Here is a 7,037-nt window from a genome sequence, read left to right as displayed (position 1 = left end):
GGAGAGGTGAAATGCAGGAAAATTGCAAAAAGACTGCAGGCAAAAATGCCGAAGCGGGTTTCCCCCAGAATAACCTTGACATGTTAACTGGTGAAGGACAATATGCTGGCTTAGCAGCACAGATTGCTTATGATCCTGCAATTTATGCTCAGATAGCTGCAGCAGCCGTTAAAGCTTGGAAAACTTTACCTAACAAAGGATCACTAGAACAGCTTTCTAAGATCCTTCAAGGATCTTCAGAACCTTGTTCTGAGTTTATTGACCGCCTTCTCCAGGTGGGAAGTTGCATTTTTGGGGATGTGGATTCAGCTAAACATCTGGCCTTCGAAAATGCTAATAAGTTTTGTCAGCAAGTTTTACGCCCCCATAGAGATGGAGATTTGAATGACTTTATCCGATTATGCAGAGACATTGATGGCACCCACCTGATGGGCCAGGTAATTGTTTCTGCCCTTAAGGAAGGCCAAGGTGGAGCTAAGCCTAGGAACTGTTTTCAATGGGGAAGGTCAGGACACCTCAAAAGGAACTGCCCTGCTGGTAAAGGAGCTATTAATCAGCCTAGAGGAAATCCAGGTGTTTGCCCAAAATGCCAAAAGGGAGTTCTCTGGGCCAATGACTGTCACTCTAAGATGGACAGTCAAGGAAATCTCATCCCCAGGTCAAAAAACAGGGGGAGGGGCCTGCCCCGGGCCCCCAAAACACAAGTGTACAGGACCATGAGCAGAGCAGCGGCTCCCATCAGATTCATTCCTCAGAGAAATGCCTCACTGTCAATGACCTTGTACAAGGCACCTCAGGAAGTACAGGACTAGATCTCTGTACCTCCACCCGAGCAGTATTGACCCCACAAATGGGTGTGCAGGCCTTGGGGACTGGAGTATTTGGACCTATCCCAGAGGGTTCAGTAGGTATAGTTTTGGGTAGAAGTAGTTCTGCGCTCAAAGGAATCAAAATTTTACCAGGAATTATAGACTGTGATTATACTGGAGAAATTAAAATTATGATTGAAGCTGGTATGGGAGTCCTTGTCATCCCTCAAGGAGCGAGAATAGCTCAATTAGTGCTTTTACCCATGTTTCGCTCTACTAATCCTTTCTTTAAACAAGAACGAGGGGAGAAGGGATTTGGCTCCACAGGATCCCCTGGAGCTTTTTGGGTTTCTAGTTTAGAGAACCACCCCACCCTTACTTTAACAGTCAATGGGAAAAGGTTCCAAAGCCTTCCTGATACAGGGGCTGATTCTTCGGTGATTGCTAAAAAGCACTGGCCTGCAGCCTGGCCTCTACGACCTTGCAGAGAGTAGGAACGGCCAGTTCTCCAGAGTGCAGTACTCAATATTTAGATTGGGAGGACGAAGAAGGCCATAAGGGCATTTTTAAACCATTTGTCCTGGAACACCTTCCTCTTAATTTGTGGGGAAGAGATGTTTTGCAAGCTATGGGAGCAGTTCTGACCACTGAACCTGTGCAGCGTATGCTATCGAAGCTGGGCTTTGTCCCTGGTCAGGGTTTAGGCAAAAATCTGCAGGGAGATGTGCAGATTTTAGCAGACAAGAAAATAATACAACAGTCACCTGGACAGCGTGCAGGGTTAGGAAATTTTTCCTAGGAGCCATTGCAGAGCAGCCAGAAAGCATTCCTATAAAATGGAAAACTGAAAAACCTGTTTGGATAGAGCAATGGCCAGAGTAAAGAGAAATTACAGGCTGCTCGCATTCTAGTCCAGGAACAGCTAGAGGCAGGACACATAGTGCCATCCACTTCTCCCTGGAACACCCCTATCTTTGTTATTAAGAAAAAGTCTGGTAAATGGAGGTTACTGCAAGATCTTAGAGAAGTAAATGATTGCATGGAAATTATGGGGACAACTCAACCTGGGTTGCCTCAGTCTGTGGGTATTCCTGCAGGATATTATCTTTTAGTTATTGACCTAAAGGATTGTTTTTTCACCATTCCATTGCATCCCAAAGACTCTGATAAATTTGCTTTCAGTATACCGTCTATAAATTTGAAAGAACCATACAAGCGCTACCAATGGGTAACATTGCCCCAGGGTATGGCCAATAGTTCTGTAATTGCCAAATGTTTGTGGCACGGGTTATTGCCCCAATAAGGTATAAATATTCTCAACTGTATATAAGTCATTATTTAGATGACATCCTATTAGCTGGACAGGACCCAGAAATAGTCCTTGAAGCTTTTGCTGACTTGCAAGAATGCCTAGCACATGCTGGGTTAGTTATTGCTTCTGAAAAAGTGCAGTAACAGTTTCCATATCAATATTTGGGGCATCAGCTGTTGCAGACAGGAGTAAAACCGCAGAAAGTTACTCTTCGCCTAGATAAACTACAAACATTGAATGATTTTCAAAAGTTGCTTGGAGACCTAAATTGGGTCCGGCCCAGTCTGGGAATTCCTACTGGAGACTTAAAACCACTTTTTGACATTCTGCAGGGGAATCCAGACCCAACTTCCTTTCGTGAGTTAACACCTCAAGCAAGGCAATGTATTACTTTAATTGAAGGAAAGCTTGCCTCTGCTCATATTCATTATATTGACTATAGTCAGCCACTGCTGTTGATAATTTTCCCCTCCAAGCATAGTCCTACTGGAGTTTTTTTGGCAGCAAGGACCCATCCTGTGGGTATATGAACATGTGTCACCTGTAAAAATTGTTATCTCATATCCATCAGCTGTGCTACGTGTTATTCAGAAAGGATATAAGCTTAGTTTGCAAGCTTTTGGAATGTTACCTGATAAGGTTATTACACCATATACCCAGGCAGAAATAACTTGGTTGCAAAATTTTGCTGAAGATTGGACTTTATTTTTATGCACTAATCCCTGCAAGTTAGACAATCATTATCCTTCTGATAAGTTAGTCACCTTCTTTAAAAATCATCCAGTATGTTTCCCTAAAATTATTTCTTTGCAGCCTCTGGCAGGGGCACGAAATGTATTTACTGATGGATCTTCCACCGGGAGAGCTGTAGTAGCCTCCCCTCCTGATTTTGATATTCAGTCTGTTAATACTAACTCTGCTCAGGTGGCTGAATTGGTTGCTGTCCAGATGGCCCTAGAGAAATATGCTGATATTCCATTTAACCTTTTTACTGACAGTCAGTATATAAGCAAAATTCTTGCACTGTTGGAAACTGCAGCTTATATTGCCTCTGTATCTCGAGTCCAGATGCAGTTATTGGCTATTCAAACTTAGCTTTGGGCCCGATCTGTACCCATTTACGTAGGGCATTTGCGGGCTCATACTGACCTCCCTGGTCCTTTGAGTGAGGGAAACGCTTTGGCTGATCAGCTTACTCGTCAAATTTATGTAGTGAGTCAGGAATCTTATGAAGCTGCAGAAAAAGCTCATAATCGTTTTCATCTCAATGCTGGATCTTTAAGATTTCATTTTAAGATATCTCGAGAGCAAGCCACTAATATTATTAAAAAGTGCTCTCTGTGTACAGAACTTTTAACTGTTTCCCATTTGGGAGTTAATCCTCATGGGCTTGCCCCTAATCATTTATGGCAAATGGATGTCACCCATGTTCCTTCTTTTGGGCGCATGCAATATGTTCACGTAACCGTGGATACATATTCTCATCTCATTTTTGCCTCAGCTCACACAGGAGAAAGATTACGAGATGTTAGAAGTCATTGTCTCCAGGCTTTTGCCTACATGGGAGTTCCTAAAACTGTAAAGACTGATAATGGACCAGCCTATGCTAACACTGGCTTTGCTAAATTTTGCTCTGAGTTTTCAATTTCTCACAAAACGGGAATACCTTATAATCCTCAAGGACAAGCTATAGTGGAGCGAGCGCATCGTACGCTCAAAGCCTATTTGCATAAAACAAAAAAGGGGGAATATGGTTCCACCCCCAAAGATCATTTATCTTTTATTTTACACATTTTAAATTTTTTGACTGTTAATGCTCAATCTCATACCGCCGCTGACAGACATTGGCGGCCAGATTCTTCCGGGATGCCTCATGTCAAATGGAAGAATCTATCAGATGATACCTGGTATGGTCCAGATCCTGTACTGGTGTGGGGAAGAGGGGCTGTTTGTGTTTTCCCGCAGGATGCTGACAATCCAATATGGGTACCTGAGCGGCTGGTGCATGCTGTGGATTTTCCTGTCCAGAAGCCTGAAGACAGGACAGAGCCAAGAGATCAAAGAGATTCTGGCTTGTCAACTGAAGAGTTGCGGGTTTCCTGAGGAGCTGGCTGCGGTGGTCCGAGTGCCAAGGATTGTTCCTCTCCTGTCTACCCATCTACCCATCCCATGATATCGGCAGCCATAGCTGTTGCTGCCACAGCAGCTAATGCTGCTGGATTTTTCATTAGTCAGTCAGTTGCTTCCTGCTAGCACAAAGGATACCTTCTCAGGGCAGGTTGCAAATGCTGTAGCCATTCAAATTGAGCTAAATTTACAAATGAATATTACAGTTAATTTTGCTCTTGGTTGTGGTTAAAGACCACTGCTAGATGTTACAGTAATAAGCTTATTGTTGTTATTCATGGACCCTGAGGTGTACAATTTACAAATTGGCTCTTAAAATAATTCTAGTTAGCTATACCAGGGTTCTTTTCACCAGCGCTGAGACCTTACTTATAGGGCTCCAATTTGGGCAGAATTATTAAGGATTGAGCAGGCACAGTCTCCTTAAGGGATGCTTACATATGCTGGAGCATCATCTTCATGGTTATGATGCCAAAGCCAAAGGCAAGCTCAGGTCAATGTTGCCACTTGGCAAGTCCTCTTTGCTATTGCCCCAGAGAATCTTTCAGCACAAATCTGGCTGAACTCGGTGATGGATGACTAGTGAGCCAAAGATGGGAAAGGCTTTTGGGGGGCTGCCTCAACCTAAGACAGGAAATGTGTTTTGACCTGGATGCTTTCCAATGACGGGTAAGGGGTATTACCTGATGTCCAATGCCACCCAAGACAGGCCTAGTCATAATTTATATAAAAGGGGGACCTGTAGGGCCCTGGTCTCCCTTACCTGACTCACTTTCGGTACAGTGGCTCGCAAACTGTACCAAGGGTGTAACACAAAATCAGGTGTTACAACTATCCACTAAGGAACATTTAGAAAACAGAATATGTTTTATGAATCCAGGTATGGGTTATATTACATTTACACACACACATGCACACACACACACACACACACACATATATATATATATATATATATATATATATATATATATATATTCAGCTGGTTTTGGAGTTGGACAATGGCTCTGCAATTCTCTAAATCCAAGCATGTTGTCAAAAGGAACATTCAGAGCTTCTGTCTCATATAGGGAGCCATCTGGTATAGGACAGAAGAAAGACTTTAGGAAAAAATTTTACTTTCTCCAAGCCTTTTTTGCCTATATCATATCTTCATTGGATATATGTATATATGAATGTTGTTTAAGATTTTCATGATGAACAATAGATTTTCCTACAGATCCTTTTCCTGCAGTAATCTTTGAAGTTTCCAGGAAGAAGATGGAGCCCCACAGCAACATCACCACCTAGTTGACATGACATCAATATGCAGAGAGTGCTATTATAAGACCGCTTCTTTTTTGGGGTACCAACTGCCAAAATGGTATACCTTCTCATGACATTCTGGCCAGAATTCCAAGTAAGAACTTTGAAAAAACTATCTATAGACTCCTTGGAAATTGTTTGCAACTATACTAGACAGTAATTTTGAAACTTAACCGTCACTTGAATTTTGCAGGATCCCATAAAGAGAACATCACCCCCATGACATCAGGAAGCAATATGAGAAGTCGGCACCCCCAACCCAAAAGAGTTTGTCCATAGAGTTGGGAACACTGTTTAGGGGTTGTTGATTATTACTTGTATTCAACAGAGGGTTGGGGTGAAAACTATGTGTGTTTAAAAAAAGGAGGGAGGATAGTAATAGTGGGTAATAGAGCTATTATTTGTGGATAATGTACATTGGTATAGTTTTTGTATATTGATACAAGCTCAAATTATATTTGTATACCTATGCAAATCTACTCTGTCAGATTGTATATATGCATGCTTCTGCCTCTGTTTAGGACATTTTGAATATTGATACAACTTTTAGGATATATTTTTATATTGCATTATCTATTAATCCTACCTCTGATCAAGATACTTAGATTGTTTACATTTTGATATCATTGTCCTCATTTGTTGTACATTTGTTTACAGATTATTTAATATTTTGACATGAAGCTTTAGTCTTTAAGTTATACAGGTATTAAATATTATAGGTCAATAGTTGTTCATGCTTGTTGTACATACAGTCAGATCAATTAGGTTCTTTAGATACATAGAGATTGTATTCTGTCTAGATAGATAATCTTCAACAACTTCAAGAATCTGTAGAACATGGCATTTAAATAACTTAGGGTTCTGTTGAGCTGAGACTTGATTGCTCCTGACAGCACCAATCTACCCAAAGACGCTGTACTCAGAGTTTGTTTTCTTCTTGGCACAATTGTCGTTTGGGCAAGGAACTGCCCGCACCCTAACCACTGACAAAGTACATGGTATCTGGAAATTGATAACCAAGACACAAGGAAAAAGACTGTCAAATCTTGCCAAGACAGGGCAAGATGGTTCTGAAAATTACCTGCCTCTGAAAATGGTCTGTCAGTTATGCTAGGCCAGAACTAAAATTGGTTGCTTCAATGCTGCAAATGAAACTTCAGGTGATTACTCAGGTAACTAATTGTCTCTGTCATATATTGCTCTCTTTGGAAGCTGCTTGATTGTACTTCCTGCCTGCTCAAGTAATATTATCGCCATTCTCAGGCCTTTGATGAGGTTGAGGATAAATAACCCTCTATTATTCTCAATTCTGAGCTAGTGTGGGATTTCTATTTTTTAAATATTTGGAGACCAGGTCACAAATAACTGAGATTGTCCTTAAACTTGATAAGAAGAGGAGGGTGACCTTGAGCTGCTTACTAATCCTTCTGTCTGCCACTTGTCGGGTCCTGTGACTAGAGGTATGTGTTCCTAGATACAGCTGG

The sequence above is a fragment of the Microtus oregoni genome, unplaced genomic scaffold, assembly GCF_018167655.1.
Source record: "Microtus oregoni isolate MIOR12 unplaced genomic scaffold, Mior012 000025F_ref0000491, whole genome shotgun sequence".
Lineage (NCBI taxonomy): Eukaryota > Metazoa > Chordata > Mammalia > Rodentia > Cricetidae > Microtus > Microtus oregoni.
Note: the sequence above shows the minus strand (reverse complement) of the source record.